The sequence below is a fragment of the Pelophylax lessonae genome (genome assembly GCF_965119305.1).
Source record: "Pelophylax lessonae genome assembly, chromosome: 11".
Classification (NCBI taxonomy): Eukaryota; Metazoa; Chordata; class Amphibia; order Anura; family Ranidae; genus Pelophylax; species Pelophylax lessonae.
In genome coordinates this window covers 175,510,330-175,529,216 of record NC_138778.1, presented here as the reverse complement: position 1 = coordinate 175,529,216, position 18,887 = coordinate 175,510,330, and positions in this window count along the sequence as shown.

The following is an 18,887-nucleotide window of genomic DNA, read 5'->3' as shown; positions in this document are numbered from 1 at the left end:
CTGTATCGCATTCTTAGGCTGCGTTCACACCTCGCGGGGACAACACAAGTCACCCCAACCGCAGCACGAAAACAGGTGTTTGGTCACATTGCAAAATACGCCAAAACGCACAGTAAAGGAACACACGGTAACAAAAGTGCTGTACAAAAAATCTGAGTATAAAAAATCTCATTCCTCTTTTCTTTGCTCTACTTCCCCTTTTCTCTTTGCTCTCCTTCCCCTTTTCTTTGCTCCTTCTGCTGTCCTTCCATTTTCTTTGCTCTCTTATCCCTTTTCTCTGCTCTCCTTCCCTTTGCTCTCCTCCCTCTGCTCCTCTTCCCCATTTTTCTGCTCTCCGTCCCATTTTGTTGTCTCTTCCTCCCATTTTATTTGCTCTCCTGATGGGATGCTCTCCTTCCTCTTATCTGCTGCTTTGCCTAATATCCCTTTTCTTTGCTCAACCTTCCCCTTTCCTCTGCTCTTCTCCCCTTTTCTCTCTTCTGCTTACCTTTTTTTCTCTTGTGCTCTGCTCGCTTTCTTGCAGCAGCAGCTAGTTTTCTTTCTTCTTCCTTTTCTTTCTTCTTCTTCTTCTTCTTGGTACCGCGGGCGCCAGGCGGGGAATGCAGGGAGGGGTTACGTCGTGACGTCACGACGTCATCGGCACGGCATTGCGGAATTGGTCAGAAGGCGGAGGAGAGGGGACGCACAGTCACTACATGATGAAAGTGACGAACACCAATAAGGTACCGCGGAATATGGAACAAAGTGCGTTCCGTATCAGTTTGATACGGAACAGCACTTGTCTGTTTAAAATACGGGACGATTCTGTATTTTACAGAACGGTTGGCAACCCTACGAACTGTTTATGAACTATACCTCCCAGCAGGCCATTCACTCCAGGGGAGAATTATAGGAGACACAATAAAGGGATCTGTTGAACAGGCCCACGCTCCCTTGCTTCCCGGGATCCATCGTGCGTGCATCAGTCTGGCACAGAGGGAGAGGACTGTGGCCTACTGCACACCACCCAGCTATCTGCAGACTCAGCCCAGGTGGGGCGGATGACAATCGCCACATCGTGGACACCCCTGCAGAATCGCTGATCGAATCTGAGTCGGCGGGACTCACTGAATCAGCAGAGCGCAGCCATCTCAGTGTCTCACAGCTTGGAGAATTGACTGTGCCTGTTCTTCCAGAAGTTATAGGCGGGAAATCAGGATTGGTGAGAGAGCACCTGCTTAACCACTTGCTTACCAGCCGCCGTATAACTGTTATACGGCGGCAGGTCGGCAGGTTCCCACAAATCGCTGTACCTGTACGGCGGTTCGCAGGAGCAATCCTGTGGGAGCGCACCGCCAGAGGTACACACCCATGCCCACTCGCCAGCAGAGAAGCCGAGGCGCGGGGCCGGCAGGCGCAATTGCCGCAAGGCACCCGCGATCGCTCCCCGTGTAGAGAGAACAGAGTCAACACAGCTGAAACTTAACCCTTTGATCGCCCCTGGGTTAACCCCTTCCCTGCAAGTGTCATTATTACAGTAACAGTGCATATTTTTAGCACTGATTACTGTAGTAATGTCACTGGTGCCCCCAAAAGTGTCAAAAATGTCAGTTAGGGGTCCGATCTGTCCGCCGCAATGTCACAGTCCTGCTAAAAATCACTGATCGCTGCCATTACTAGTAAAAAAAATTAGAAAAATAAATAAATAAAAATGACATAAATCTTGCCCCTCGTTTGTAGATGCAATAACTTTTGCGCAAACCAATCAAAATAGGCTTATTGGGATTTTTTTTTTACTAAAAATATGTAGCAGAATACAAATTGGCATAAAATGATGAAAAAATTTGATTTTTAATTTTTTTATTTGGGAATGTTATATATCAGAAAGTGAAAAATATATATATTTTTTTCAGAATTGTCGCTCTTTTTTTTGTTTATAGGGCAAAAAAAATAAAAATTGCACAGGTGATCAAATACCACCAAAAGAAAGCTCTATTTGTGGGAAAATAAGGACATCAATTTTTTTGGGTACAGTGTTGCATGACCGCGCGTTTGTCAGTTAAAGTAATGTAGTGCCGCATCGCAAATAATGGCCTGGTCATTAAGGGGGAAATCTTCTGGTTCAGAAGTGGTTAAAGTCCAATTATCAATTGCTAAAGTATCTCTTAAACACTGTATACAGACACCTTACATTTGGATCAATTAGTGGATCATCATTAATCAGAACCAGCCACCTTGCATTGCTTCCCTCACACTGTACTACACTGGGGAATCATTTGTTCTTTGAGCTCCAGCTGCCGGTGAAGATCTTAGTAAGGCCTTGCATACTGAACACTGCTATTCTATTGCTTTTAAAGGGGACACGCTACAGGTATCTAGCTTACCTCATCTCTCAACAGGTATTATAGGCCAGCCTGGGGTTCCCCTTCAGTAGGAGTATTTCATATAGCATTTTATAGATTTCTGAGAGATTCATTCACTTACTGTCAGATATTGATGTATTTGTGTGTTAATATAACTGGTTATTTAACCACTTTAAGACCGGAAGGATTTGCCCCCTTAATGACCAGGCCACTTTTTTCAACTTGGCACTGGGTGACTTTAACTGACAATTGCGAAGTCGTGCGACGCTGTACCCAACCTAAATTTACGTCCTTTTCCCCCCACAAATAGAGCTTTCTTTTGGTGGTATTTGATCACCTGTGCGATTTTTGTTTTTGCGCTATTTACAAAAAAAAGAGCGTCAATTCTGAAAAAAAATCTATATTTTTCACAAAAAAAATGTAAAAATCAAATTTTTTTAACATTTTAGGCCAATTTGTTTTCTGCTACATATTTTTGGTAAAAAAAAAAAATCGCAATAAGCATATTTTGATTGGTTTGCACAAAAGTTATCGCGTCTACTAATTACGGGAAAGATTTATGTCATTTTTACTTATTTATTTATTTTACTAGTAATGGCGGCGATCTGCAATTTTTTTGTGGGACTGCGACATTGTGGCGGACAGATCGGACCCCTAACTGACATTTTTGACACTTTTGGGGGTACCAGTGACATTACTACAGTAATCAGTGCTAAACATATGCACTGTTACTGTACTAATGACACTGGCAGGGAAGGGGTGAACCTAGGGGTGATCAAGGGGTTAAATGTGACCCTAGGGGTGTGTCTTCTAACTGTATGGGGGCGTGGCTTATGGAATGACCATAGAGACCTGTGTTCCTATATAGAACGATCACAGGCGCTCTCTGATCATACCAGAGAGAAGAATGGTCAGCTGTGTTTACAACAGCTGACCGCCCTTCTCTCTCAATAAGGAGCAGCCGCGGGTGTAAGGCGGCAATCGGAGCCGCCGCCCCAGTGCATCGGAGTCCCCGCTGCCGAGTGGGGGCGAGAACGCACTGCCGCCGGTGGGCGCTCGCCCCCTAGCAGCAGGAGCGAGACAGATGTAGGGCTACATCAGTTCGCACAGGAGGGGCTGCTTGCCATAGTAAAATTGCGGCGGGCAGTCTTTGAGTGGTTAAAGGTATACACAACACGTCTGAATGTGTAAGACTTCATGTGGAATGCCATGGCAGTCACTGTCTATTTAGGTATTTTAACATACTGTTCCCCACTTTCCGCTGCCAGAGTCTTGGACAATCCTTCTCCCTGGTGGGCTAAGGGGGGGTCCCCGCCCCCAACTGGTCATTGGAGCAGCCATGCCACTGTAGATTTCAGCCTCTAGGGACATTTTATTCATTTTTGGCTCCCCTTGTTGGACTTACACACACCATCCTGTGATGTGATGCAGTAAGTCCCCCCGCTGCTGGCCTGATACAGTTTGCCATTCACACTGCCAGATTCCTTCAGCAAGTAAGTGTTGAGGTAATCGGGCAGAAGAAGGGCCCTGGCAGACTGAGGGTAGCTGGCTGAAGATCAGTGTGCAGGTCCACTCACCAGCTGTGGAGGCACAGCTCTGGCAGAAGTTACAGGACAGTACAGTGGGTTTGATTTACTTAAGGTAAATAGATTGTGAACTTTGCAAAGTGCGGTTGCTCCAGAGCTTAGTAAATGAGGTGAAGCTTCACTTTACAAAGAGTACCCAATCACGTGCAAGGGAAAAAAACAGCATTTTTGCCTGCACATGATGGGATGATGGAAGTCAGCAGAGCGTCACCTCATTTAATAAGCTCTGGAGCAACTGCACTTTGCAAAGTGCACAGTCTATTTGTCCTTAGTAAATCAACCCCAGTGCCTCATGAAATGACAGCACACTTCACATACATTTCCCTACCCCTATTTTAAATCATGTAGCAGACAACCGTCCAGAGCAGGGCAGCACTGTGCAGCCTCCTGACAAGAGTCTCCGTCTCACTCCTGACTCACAACAACGACGACCGTCCAGAGCAGAGCAGAGCAGATGAGAGCACTGTGAATGTGTACATTACAATTACAGGCCTGAGGCCTCCCCTCAGACCACCACCCGTCCAGAGCACTGTGTGTGCGGACGGCACAGTGGTGTAGTGGTTAGCACTTTCACCTAGCAGCAAGAGGGTCGCTTGTTCGAATCCAAACCACGACACTACCTGCCTGGAGTTTGCATGCATGTTCTCCCTGTGCCTTCATGGGTTTCCTCCGGGTTCTCCGGTTTCCTCCCACACTCCAAAGACATGCTGGTAGGTTAATTGGATCCTGTATAAAAATTGGCCCTACTGTGTATGTATGTGAGTTAGGGACCTTAGATTGTAAGCTCCTTGAGGGCAGGGACTGATGTGAATGTGCAATGTATATGTAAAGCGCTGCATAAATTGACAGCGCTATATAAGTACCTGAAATGAATAAATAAAAATTACAGGCCTCCTCTGACCACCAGCATCCAGAGCACTGTGCATTACAGGCCATGCCTCATACCTGAGATCACCATCCAGCACTGTGCATTATTACAGGCCTCTCAGAGTCAGACCACCATCCAAGAGCACTGTGCATTACAGGCCTCCCCTCAGACCACCATCCAGAGCACTGTGCAACATTACAGGTCTCTCATACCACCATCCACAGCACTGTGCAGCTTTACAGGCCTTTCAGACCACCATCCAGAGCACTGTACAGCAATACAGGCCTCCTCAGACCACCGTCCAGAGCACTGTGTAGCATTACAGCCACCGTCCAGAGCACTGTGCAGCATTACAGGCTACCTCAGGCCACTGTCAAGAGCACTGTGTGCAATGCATTACAGGCTGCCTCTTCAGACTGTCCATGCCCAGAGCACTGTGTGCATTACAGGCCTCCTCAGACCACCTTCCAGAGCATGGTGGGCATTACAGACCTCCTCTTCACACCGTCCATCTCCAGAGTACTCTGTGCATTACAGGCCTCCTCAGACCACCGTCCAGAGCACTGTGTGCATTACAGGCCTCCTCAGACCACCGTCCAGAACAATGTGTGCATTACAGGCCTCCTCAGACCACCGTCCAGAGCACTGTGTGCATTACAGGCCTCCTCAGACCACCGTCCAGAGCACTGTGTGCATTACAGTACTCCTCAGACCACCATCCAGAGCACTGTGTGCATTACAGGCCTCCTCAGACCACCGTCCAGAGCACTGTGTGCATTACAGTACTCCTCAGACCACCGTCCAGAGCACTGTGTGCATTACAGGCCTCCTCAGACCACCGTCCAGAGCACTGTGTACATTACAGGCCTCCTCAGACCACCGTCCAGAGCACTGTGCAGCATTACAGGCTACCTCAGGCCACCGTCAAGAGCACTGTGTGCATTACAGGCCTCCTCAGACCACCGTCCAGAGCACTGTGTGCATTACAGGCCTCCTCAGAGCACTGTGTACATTGCAGGCCTCCTCAGACTGTCCAGAGTGCCTAAATCTGTATCTGTGAGTTTGTTCAAACCTTAATACCATAAATAATAACATATTAAATTTTTTTTACTCAAGGAGTATATAATGAGTTTGCAAATTCTATAGAAATGCTTAAATAATGTATTACAATTTACTAAACACATTAGATTTTAGTTGACTAAAATTTTTTTATTCGACTAAAATGTTCTGGAGATTTTAGTCGACTAAACTACGACCAAAACTAAAACAATCACAGATGACTAAAATGGGACTAAACCTAAAATGGGATTTTAGTCAAACACTATGACTAAAACTAAATCAAAATTCAATGTCAAAATTAACACTGCTATGAGATTATCATGATGATAATGATGATGATCATTGAAGGAAGGAAGGACAGTGAAATGCAAACGTAACCCCTTCTGGTCATTTAAGGCGTTTCTGATGCTGGGGGGTGGGGTTCGGAAAGCTCCCGATCGCAAGCAGTGATATTGACATGCTATATACACAGAGATGTGTGATCCCAGGCACACACTGTTGGACATCACCTGTGACTATCCTGTAGGTGTTGTTGGGCTGTGTGTGTAGATGTCAGTGTGCGGTCCTCCTGTATAATGACAGATATGAAGAGGCGTTGGTTGTGTAGTAGAGGACAGCCATGTCATCATCTGTCTGCTGTGCGTGATTCAGATCCTTGCCCGCCTTAAAGGAGAAGGATACTGTGGCTCACAGAAGTGCAGTTCGTTCTGCACTCCTGTGACCCATTTTCGGCAGAGCCAGATCCAGGCTGGGGCAAGATCGCGACCATATGGATGGGATCCAACCAGAACCCTGGACCGGCACCTGGCTCAGCCTCTCACCGAGCCGCTGAGAGCTTGAGTCAGCCGCTCCTGTCCCCTCCACGTACAGAGTGCAGAGTTTAGGATTATACTACATGCAAAGTAGAAAGTTCAGGAGTGCACTTCAGACAGAGTGCAGCATTCAACGCTACATGCAGAATTCAGAACTACGCTACGTACAGAGTACAGCGTTCAACGCTACATGCAGAATTCAGAACTACGCTACGTACAGAGTGCAGCGTTCAACGCTACATGCAGAATTCAGAACTACGCTACGTACAGAGTGCAGCGTTCAACGCTACATGCAGAATTCAGAACTACGCTACGTACAGAGTGCAGCGTTCAACGCTACATGCAGAATTCAGAACTACGCTACGTACAGAGTGCAGCGTTCAACGCTACATGCAGAATTCAGAACTACGCTACGTACAGAGTGCAGCGTTCAACGCTACATGCAGAATTCAGAACTACGCTACGTACAGAGTACAGCGTTCAACGCTACATGCAGAATTCAGAACTACGCTACGTACAGAGTGCAGCGTTCAACGCTACATGCAGAATTCAGAACTACGCTACGTACAGAGTGCAGCGTTCAACGCTACATGCAGAATTCAGAACTACGCTACGTACAGAGTGCAGCGTTCAACGCTACATGCAGAATTCAGAACTATGCTACGTACAGAGTACAGGGGGATAATGGGGTGTACTATGTACAGAATGCAAGGTTTAGGGGTGCGCTGTATACAAAGTGCAGAATTCAGGGATGTACTATGTACAGGGTGCAGAGTTCAGGGTTACTCTACGTACAGAGTGCAGAGTTCAGGAGTGCATTACATACAGAGTGCAGGATTATGATATGTACAGGGTGCAGAGTTCAGGATTACTCTATGTACAGAGTGCAGAGTTCAGAAGTGCATTATGTACAGAGTTCAGGATTACGCTATGTACAGAGTGCAGAATTCAGAAGTGCATTATATACAGAGTTCAGGATTACACTATGTACAGGGTGCAGAGTTCAGGATTACGCTATGTACAGAGTTCAGGAGTGCACTACGTACAGAGTGTAGGATTGCGCTATGTACAGAGTGCAGAGTTCAGGATTACGCTACGTACAGAGTGCAGAGTTCAGGAGTGTGTCACGTACAGAGTGGAGGATTACGCTATGTACAGTGTGCAGTGTTCAGGATTACGCTATGTACAGAGTGCAGAGTTCAGGAGTGCATTACGTACATAGTGCAGAGTTCAGGATTACGCTACGTACAGAGTGCAAAGTTCTGGATTATGCTACGTACATAGTGCAGCGTTCAGGACTACGCTATGTGCAAAGTTTAGGATTATGCTACGTACATAGTAGAACGTTCGGAAGTGAGCTACATACAGAATGCAGGGTTCAGGATTACGCTACGTACAGAGTTCAGGAGTGCATCACCTACAGAGTGCAGTGTTCAGGATTATGCTACGTACAGAGTGCAGCGTTCAGGATTACGCTACATACAGAATTCAGGATTACGCTACGTACAGAATTCAGGATTACGCTACGTACAGAGTGCAGAGTTTAGGATTATGCTACGTACAAAGTAGAAAGTTCAGAAGTGTGCTACATAAAGAATGCAGAGTTTAGGATTATGCTACATACAGAGTGCAGAGTTCAGGAGTGCGCTACATAGAGAGTGCCGAGTTCAGGAGTGCGCTACATACAGAGTGCAGAGTTAAGGATTAGACTGTGTTCACAGTGCAGGGTTCAGGGTGTACTATGTACAGGGTGCAGGGTTCAGGGGTGCGCTACGTACAGAGGGCAGAGGGTTGAGGATTACCCTATGTACAGGGTGCACAGTTAAGGGGTGTACTATGTACAGAATGCAGGGTAAAGGGGTGTACTATGTACAGAATGCAGGGTAAAGGGGTGTACTATGTACAGAATTCAAGGTTTAGGGGTGAGCTGTGTACAAAGTGCAGTATTCAGGGGTGTACTATGTACAGAATGCAGGGTATAGGGGTGTACTATTTACAGAATGCAGGGTATAGGGGTGTACTATTTACAGAACGCAGGGTGTAGGGCTGCACTGTGTACACTGGGTGCTGGGTTTAACGGTGTGCTGTGTACAAAATGCAAAATTCAGAGGTTTATCATGTATAGAATGCAGAGTTTAGTGGTGCGCTACGTGCAGAGTTCAGGGATGTGCTGTGTACAAAGTGCAGGGTTTCCACCCCCCCCCCTTCTTACCCTCAAAGCTTCCTTGCATCCCTCTCCTACCTGTCACAGCTCAGGTACCTCTCTGCGTAGGCGATGCACTTTGCAGATCTGGAGATCTGTCCCCGCCATGAGCACGTACAGGAATCTGTTAGATCCAGAACCTGCTGAGCAAAGCTGTCCCTCGTAACTACAGAAGGTGTCTGCAGGGAGCGGAAGCAGAGGGTGAGAGCTGGAGGTGGCAGAATGGAGTTCTGCCACGTTTCAGCTGCAAAACTGGGTGCGAGGGCCACATGACAAGGACTGGCGGGCCGGATTCTTTGCGCTGGCCTTGTGTTTGACATATGTGTTTCATAATTTCGAGATACAATCTGGCGACCCATCAGATGCCCATTTTTTTGAAGAAGGAACATTGTCATCCGTGAAGAACGGATGCGGAGCTCTGTCTATTGCTGAGTGTAATTGCAGGTTGTGCCTGTCCTCTGTGTATCTGTTCTTTAAATGGACATTTGTAAGACAAGCCGAAGACACACCCGAGCCACAGTCCTATATAATTTATCTTCCACTTTGTGCAGAACTTGGCACATCCTGACTCCCGAGCAACATTCCAGTCTGCGGCTACAGAAGGAGATCAGAGTCCCACCACCACGCACCGGTGACCGCAGTCCTTCCTTGCTGTGAGATAGGTGATGGCACTCGGGTCACGTGGCTCATTGTGGATCTCACATGTGGAAGTCCCTGGAATCACAACGCTACCCATGGCCAGAAATCCCATTCTGCTTTTTATGTTCCTTTTGCAGGTTAAATAAAATAAGAAATTCCAGTCGGTATTTACATACATTTGTTTATTTAAATGAATTGAATTACTTTTTGGAATTTGTTTCGTGTTTTTAAATTCAAATTTATTCAAATTTTCTGAATTCAGAAAATTCGAATTGATTCGAGTTTGAATCAAACTACATTCAAATTTATTTTATTTGAAATTTGAATTTTGGAAAATGGGTATATTCTTTCTATTCAATTCTTTTGTTTTTTTTTTCTATTCTGTTCTATTCTATTCTTTTACTTTCTGTTCTATTCTTTTCTATTATATTCTATTGTTTTCTATTCTATTCGAAATTTCAAGAAAATGGTTATTCTTTTTCTATTCTATTTGTTTCTATTGTTTATTCTATTCTATTCTATTCTTTTCTATTCTATTTTTTTTCTATTCTTTTCTATTGTATTCAAATATTAATTTATTCTATTTGAAATTTGAATTTCAGAAGATGGTTTTATTCTATTTTATTCAATTTTTTATTCTTTTCTTTTCTTTTCTATTCTATTTATTCTTTTCTATTCTATTATGCTTTGTTTTACTCTATTTTACTCTATTCTTTTCTATTCTTTTCATTTATTTTCTATTCTATTCTTTATATTCTTTTACTTTCTATTCTGTTCTATTTTACTCCATTATATCCTATTCTTTTTGAATTTCGTTCCGAAATTTTGTTTCCTTATTTCGGATTTGTTTTAATTTGCTGCTAATGTATTTGGAAATTTGGATACATCCAAATTTCTGAATAACGAAAGATTTGTCCGAATTTTAATTCAGAGCGAAACAAACCGCGCATGTCTAATGGTAAGAAATATAGGTACCCCCTGTCGTGCTTGGCAGGCAGTACAGTGGTGCGGGCTTTACAGGACTAAAACAAGCGGTGAGGAGCTGCCATATTGTTGCACTGCAAATCTCTTTTTAGAGGGGCGGCAAGGTTCCAGTGTAAACATAATCTGAGCCTAAGTTTTAACGCGCATTTGGGGGGCAGTAAAAATGTGCGGTTGAGCCCCCCAAACCGCCCTCCCTTAGGCTGCAATTAATGGGGAAGCACTAAAACGGCATGCAATGCACATGGTTGCAGCATGTTTGGTGGCAAAAATGGGGTTAAAACAGACAGCGAGGTGTCACATCACCTCTTACCACCTCTGAAAAGCGATCTAAACATGGAATGCTCTTCAGTCAAAAAGGTCTTTATTTTCCATTTTATTGCACAGCGATTTCCTGGAGATCCGCTTGGTTATAGGACAAGAGTGTTTAGGATCGGTCGGTGAAACGCAGGCGCTTCCAGTCCCAGAATCGAACACTAGAATGCTTTGCCGGTGACGGCACGTTTACCAGACGGACAGAAGACGTGGGGATTTGTAAACTTTCAAGCCTGGCTGAATGCTGTCTCCGGCAGTGTGAGAGGCTGACCCGGAATTGTGAGTCACTCTCTGCAATGAGTCAGAGAACAGCGGAGACCAACAAAATCTCTGCTCAGGACATGAGGGGAATATGCAATGCAGTCAGCACAGCGCTCTGGCATACAAATTGGAGGCTTCCTATCAGTGCAAAGGAAGTGCAGCACAGCCCAATGTGACCATAGGGATCATCAATCTCTATGAAGAGCCGAGACCAGAACTCCCGAATAAAATAAAGATTCCATGTTTGTTCTTGTGGTTTTAAAATCAATAGTTACAGATGTAAACGAATCAAACGTTACTAGGCTATTTTTCTGCACGTCCGATGTTCTCCATTTATAAGGAAAATACCACATTATGGCCACTAGATGGAGCTGATGATTGTGGTAAATCGTTACACTACTAGTGTCAAAAGTATTGGGACACCTGCCTTTACGCGCACATGAACTTTAATGGCATCCCAGTCTTAGTCTGTAGGGTTTAATATTGAGTTGGCCCACCCAGGGCTGCTGATAGAAATCCTGGGGCCCTGTACAGACTACCTGACAGGCCCCCCCCCCCCCAAAGAAAATATTAAAGATATGTATAGCTAAAATTGCACTAAAATCATTATTAGCAGACACAAATACAACATGACTCACATAATTCCTGCTAAATTTAAAAGAAAAAACTGAGCTAATAAATAAAAATGAAGATGAATTGACAAAAAATATATAGGCTGGGCAGTTGGAGCTCCGGAATCAGAGAGACAGAGGGGGAGAAACAAAGTTACAGAGCTAACATTAGAGCCAGGGCTGAGAAGGGGGATTAGTGAGGGACAACTGTACATTTCTCAGCAGATAAAAACTAGCAACAGGGAGAGGGGGAGAGATCAGCTTTCAGCTGCTGGAGAAAGAGTTCTATATTTGTTGTCCATCACTAATCCCCCTCCTTGTGTGCTCGGGCCCCCTACAAGTGGACCAGTGGTCCCCCCCTATCAGCAGCCCTGGGCACACCCTTTGCAGCTATAACAGCTTCAACTCTTCTGGGAAGGCTGTCCACAAGGTTTAGGAGTGTGTCTATGGGAATGTATGACCATTCTTCCAGAAGTGCATTTGTGAGGTCAGGCACTGATGTTGGAGAGAAGGCCTAACTCGCTATCTCCGCTCTTATTCATCCCATAGGTGTTCTATCGGTTTGAGGTCAGGACTCTGTGCAGGCCAGTCAAGTTCCTCCACCCCAAACTCGCTCATCCATGTCTTTACGGACCTTGCTTTGTGCACTGGTCCAAATCATTTGGTGGAGGGGGGGATTATGGTGTGGGGTTGTTTTTCAGGGGTTGGGCTTGGTCCCTTAGTTCCAGTGAAGGGAACTCTTAAGGTGTCAGCATACCAAGACATTTTGGACAATTTCATGCTCCCAACTTTGTGGGAACAGTTTGGGGATGGCCCCTTCCTGTTCTAACATGACAGTGCACCAGTGCACAAAGCAAGGTCCATAAAGACATGGATGAGTGAGGTTGGGGTGAAGGAACTTGACTGGCCTGCACAGAGTCCTGACCTCAACCTGATAGAACACCTTTGGGATGAATTAGAGCGAAGACTGCGAGCCAGGCCTTCTCGTCCAACATCAGTGCCTGAAGAATGGTCAAACATTCCCATAGACACACTCCTAAACCTTGTGGACAGCCTTCCAGAAGAGTTGAAGCTGTTATAGCTGCAAAGGGTGGGCCAACTCCATAGTGAACCCTAAGGACTAAGACTGGGATGCCATTAAAGTTTATGTGTGTACAAAGGCAGGAGTCCCTATACTTTTGACAATATTGTGTATTTATTGCCTATGAATGATCATCAGTTCATCTAGTGGCCATAATACAGTATTATCCTGATTTAAGCTATACTAAGCTTCCGATGACGTCATTACAGTGACGAAACGCGTCAAGCTGCAATGCACGCTGCCTCGCTCTGGGCCCCACTATGAACCGCACGCAGACTGCCCCACTTCCGGGAACGGCGCGGCTCCCACGATAGTTGTGACAGACTACCGTAAGGTACCGGTTTCACACGGGAGTAAAGTAAGGGCACCAGTTTTTTTAAGCATTTTAAACAGTGTTTGCCAGAAATCTTCTTATAGTGTCTGCAGTATTTTTAATAAAGATGGAGTGTTTTTACAATACCGCACTATGAAGAGCCCTCTTCATTTTTTGTCCTCCACGAGCTTAATAAGGAGAAGCCGAAGGACATCCATCCACTCACCCATCCCTTGGAATTCCAGTCTGCCAGTGAGAGGAGACCCCTAAGCTTACTTTGATCCTTAGCGGGCGTATGCCAGCTTGGATCAACATCATCTGGTAAGTGCGCTATCTTACCACATTTTGGCGGTGAAGTGGAGGGTGCCACCATCACTGTTCACGTTTATGCACAGTCAACTGATCCGGCTGATCCAGTTTTATTGCACCAAGGACTCACTTTTTTATGCACTAATTTATGTCTCCACTGCCACGGACTTTACTCGAAATTTATATGATTTGGACTTAAGCATTTTTATTTAGTGGCATCAATTGTTGCTACACATTGCACTTTATATATTGCCATTTTTTGCACATGGTACATTGCACATAATAAGCACGATTCAAATTGGTTGTTAGCACTATAATAAGCACTTTAAATGATTTATTTCCTAATTAAAGCATTGTTGATTTAAAGATATTTTGCACAGATACAAATTGGATGATTTGGGCAGCACAGTGGTGTAGTGGTTAGCACTTTCACCTAGCAGCAAGAGGGTCACTGGTTCACAATCCCAACTATGACACTACCTGGCTGGAGTTTGCATGTTCTCCCTGTGCCTGCGTGGGTTTCCTCCGGGTACTCTGGCTTTCTCCCACACACTGCAAAGACATGCTGGTAGGTTAATTGGATCCTGTATAAAAATTGGCCCTACTATGTATATATGAATGTGAGTTATGGACCTTAGATTGTAAGCTCCTTGAGGGCAGGGACTGATGTGAATGTACAATGTATATGTAAAGCGCTGCGTAAATTGACAGCGCTATATAAGTACCTGAAATAAATAAATAAATTTACACAGTCTAACAGTGATATGTGTATATTAAGTGGGAGGATCTAGCTCTGTTTATATCTTTTTATTCTCCATATGTTCCTTTAGGGTTTTTTTGAAATAGCTGCTTACCCCCCAGGTTTAGCCAAAAGGGCACAAATGCCAGTGGCGCGAGTGGTATATTACAGCTTTAAGCTATACTAGTGTAGCACCCTCCTAGGTAGGTGCTAGAGAGAGAGTATAGTTTTGGGTCTGTCTGCCTATCAGAGGAGCAGCAGGTAAATTCTATATTGCTTTCTGCCTACCAAAGAGCAGGATCTGTGAGTTAGGTCTGCTCAGTGTGTGATTCATCTGGTCTAGGGGAGTGTTTCACACTGGTCCAATAGGGAGGCATATTGGACAGTGGAGGAAATCTGACCAATGGGTACACAGGCTTTAATACAGCCCCAGTGATTGGCACAGATTGCGATCTCGCTACATTGTGGGGTGTGGTATAAAAGCCAGGAGATCATGTGCTGCAGGGTCTTTGGCTGGTGAGCAGAGTCCCAGAGGGGTGGTGGGGCTGCCTCCTCCTCTGTAGCAGTGGCACGTGGTCACAGGCAGTCGGCCTGAGGACCAGAAGGAAGGAACTGAACCCTGAGGTCCATGAGAGCTAAGTGGGGAGACACTGGAGAACCTCAAAAAACAGTATCGTGAGTACAGGGGATCGTGTCTAGGGGCCTGACCTGAGGGGGGCCCCCCTAGGTGTAGGATAGTCCAAGGACGGGTGTCAGCAGGTGGAGTCAAAGGGGGTACTAGGTGTGTATCCTGAAGATAATTCATCCTAATAAGTCATCTACATAGAGACTTAATCCTAAACTCAAGTGGCAAGGTGAATCTGCAGCCTGACTGCATTTTCAGACAGGAGTCCTCATCTACTGTGAATAGTCAAGTTGGAGTATCCCACTCTTCCCTTCTCCCATCCCTAATTTAAATAAAACCACAAAAACAACTACATCCCTTAGACTGTTCATTGACTAAGCCAGAGAGTAAAGAGTTAAATTGTGCATGCTGCAGATGCTATCGGTAACCCAGGGGGATCCCAAGGTGAACAATCCAGCAGTCCTCAAGGGGGCAGTGCTACACTAGGAATGAAGAATATTTGACCTGAAAAGAAAAAGCCTAGTAACATTTAGTTTTACCCCTATGCACACAGAGTGAATGTGATGTGTTTGTTTGTACATTGAAGCCAATGTGGCCAATGATGTGCGTGGATGCATCAAAAAAGCACCTGTCCCGATGCATGGCAGGTTGGCAGCACAGCGCACACGTATGAACAGACGCCATGGAAAAGAATAGAAATTTTCTTGTTGTGCGTCATACAACACGGCTTTTACATTGCATAGATGTAAAAGGGGAGTAGGGACCTGTTCATATTATGGTGTTGCATTTGCACTGAACTGCAACAGAAGTCCATCATCAAGTCGCACCAAAGCATGAAAAATGCATTGCAGCGCATTATATAAAACATGTAGCAATGCATTTTACATACCTGGTAAATGCAGTGGCATTCAACCAATGGCATTGGCCGATGGACAGGGGGGCTGACTCGCAACTTTTCGGTCCAGGGGGCAAGTATAAACCAGAGGCCCATGGTGCAGCGACTCAGCCCTCCTCCCATTCTCCCTCTTCCCAGCCTTCTTCTGACCCCCATTCCAGGCTGCAGTTCCGCTCCAGGTACTCTCTACTCACTGGCCGAATCTGGGTTCCCGACCTGGCCAGCAGGGGGCAGTTGGGGGGAGCTGGGCCAGCTCGGTCGGAGCTGCCTGGCGAAGGAGAGTCTCCAGTGGGGCATGGAACTGGCCTCTGCTCAGATACAGTTTACACCATCCATGCTGGGGGAGAGGCTGCGCTCTGTTCTTGTCTTCATCCCACACTCAGTAGGTCAGCAGTGGGGACTTTTTACTTCCCTTCACCAGGAATCCTTTAGGCATGTCTGTGGCAGAAGCAGTGCAGCCTTTTTATGGGGCATCAGAGCGGCCCAGGGGGCAATTGCCCCCCTGCCCCGTGGCCCAGTCCTCCCCTGCCGATGGACAGGGGTTGCAGTACAGTGGAACTCATGGCAACGAATGGTGAGTTGCCCAATAAATGGTGCATGTAGCATAGTGCGTTGCCAAGCATTGTGAAGCATGTTCATTTGCAAGACTCAGAATTACTGACACCCCATTGCACCAACACATTTATTGTGCATTGCGGTAAAGTATGCAGCAACACGTATGTTTTCCCAACGCTGTAATGTGAACAGGCCCTTTAATAGTTTTGTTGTAGTACCAGACTGCACCAGAAGGTGGCAATCCAAGTGACGTCTGGAACTGCAGAACTTCATTCACAATAAATGGCAGCACATCTCACCTAAGCATTTAGCGTGTGTTGCAGTAAAGTGAGCAACAACGCATGCATTACCGCAATGTGTGACCACTGCTGCGAATCAGTCCTAACAATAGACTTCTGTTATTTGCTCCTTTATTGATCTGTTAAATATGCAAGTGAAAGTGGTTTGTTATATGTGCTCAATAAGCGCAAAAAGTCTCAAACAATGTAATTGGGAAGTTTGTTTGGACTACAGAACACTTCCCCCGGTGGTTTTGTATTTCTGTCAATCCAGTCCTGAGATTTAAACAGCCCCATCACACAGCACAGTCCTGCCTAGCAGAGAAGAAGGCTTGAACTTCTTTGTCGCAGTTTCACTTTCACTTACAGGTCTCCTCCCCACCTCCTCCAGTCTGTGATTGAACAGTGAAAGGAGAAGCAGCAGCCGGATGAGCTCATCTCCCTGCTCTTTACTCCTATCAGCATGCTTCTTGTACTGCAGCACAGCTAATTGGCTCCCTCTATGCTCTGCTGTACAGACAGCACAGTAGACTGCAAGAGTCTGATCTCAAGTCAAAGTCAGATACCTACCTTGCTTGTATGTGACAAATACATAATGGATGCAGAGCTGCTTTTATTGTAATCATTTTATATCTGCACTGGATAAGGAAGGAAGGTTAGTGAGAGGGTTATAGATACATTAAGGGTTGCCAGATCAGATATTCACCTATGAACTGAAATGTCCTAGGACTGCATGGAATGACTGAGATCCTGGTGCAGGTAGAAGGTGTGGGGTCAACATCAGTGCAGACTGTACAACTGTACCAGGGCCCTCTGAGAAGTAGGGGCCCATTTACATAAAATGTGGGTCAGGTAGATGCCGGAACCCCTTCTGCTGTCAGGTAGACCTGAACACTGCTCAATATTAGGGCAGACATTCTATATGATACCCTAATTACCTCCCCTTAACTGAATCAAGGGGGAGGGGGGTAAACATGTTCCCACCTAGGGGTCCTTTACTGAGTATTGTCCCCCAACAGCAGGAAGATAATGCTACATAAAAATGGCCTTTAAATCAACTATTCACAGTTCTTCTCAGTCAAGGTTCTGTAAAACCGTAGGGTTCCTCCAGAGGTTGCTAGGGGTCTCTTGAGCTGTGGTTGACTGACCTCCCATCCTACTTATCTGTTTTGCTGGACCATTCTTCCTAATGACCACCAATGTAAGGGACATTCTTCCTACTGACCACCAATGTAAGGGACATTCCTCCCACTGACCACCAATGTAAGGGACATTCTTCCTACTGACCACCAATGTACAGACGATTCCTCCCACTAAGCACCAATGTAAGGGACATTCTTCCCACTAACCATCAATGTAAGGGACATTCTTCCCACTGACCACTAACGTAAGGGACATTCTTCCCACTGACCACTAACGTAAGGGACATTCTTCCCACTGACCACCAACGTAAGGGACATTCTTCCCACTGACCACTAACGTAAGGGACATTCTTCCCACTGACCACCAATGTAAGGGACATTCTTCCTACTGACCACCAATGTACAGACGATTCTTCCCACTAAGCACCAATGTAAGGGACATTCTTCCCACTAACCACCAATGTAAGGGACATTCTTCCCACTGACCCCTAACGTAAGGGACATTCTTCCCACTGACCACCAACGTAAGAGACATTCTTCCCACTGACCACTAACGTAAGGGACATTCTTCCCACTGACCACTAACGTAAGGGACATTCTTCCCACTGACCACCAACGTAAGGGACATTCTTCCCACTGACCACTAACGTAAGGGACATTCTTCCCACTGACCACCAATGTAAGGAGCATTCTTCCCACTGACCCCCAAGTTAAGGTACATTCTTCCCACTGACCACCAATGTAAGGGACATTCTTCCTACTGACCACCAATGTACGGACGATTCCTCCCACTAAGCACCAATGTAAGGGACATTCTTCCCACTAACCATCAATGTAAGGGACATTCTTCCCACTGACCACTAACGTAAGGGACATTCTTCCCACTGACCACTAACGTAAGGGACATTCTTCCCACTGACCACCAACGTAAGGGACATTCTTCCCACTGACCACTAACGTAAGGGACATTCTTCCCACTGACCACCAATGTAAGGGACATTCTTCCTACTGACCACCAATGTACAGACGATTCCTCCCACTAAGCACCAATGTAAGGGACATTCTTCCCACTAACCACCAATGTAAGGGACATTCTTCCCACTGACCACTAACGTAAGGGACATTCTTCCCACTGACCACCAACGTAAGAGACATTCTTCCCACTGACCACTAACGTAAGGGACATTCTTCCCACTGACCACTAACGTAAGGGACATTCTTCCCACTGACCACCAACGTAAGGGACATTCTTCCCACTGACCACTAACGTAAG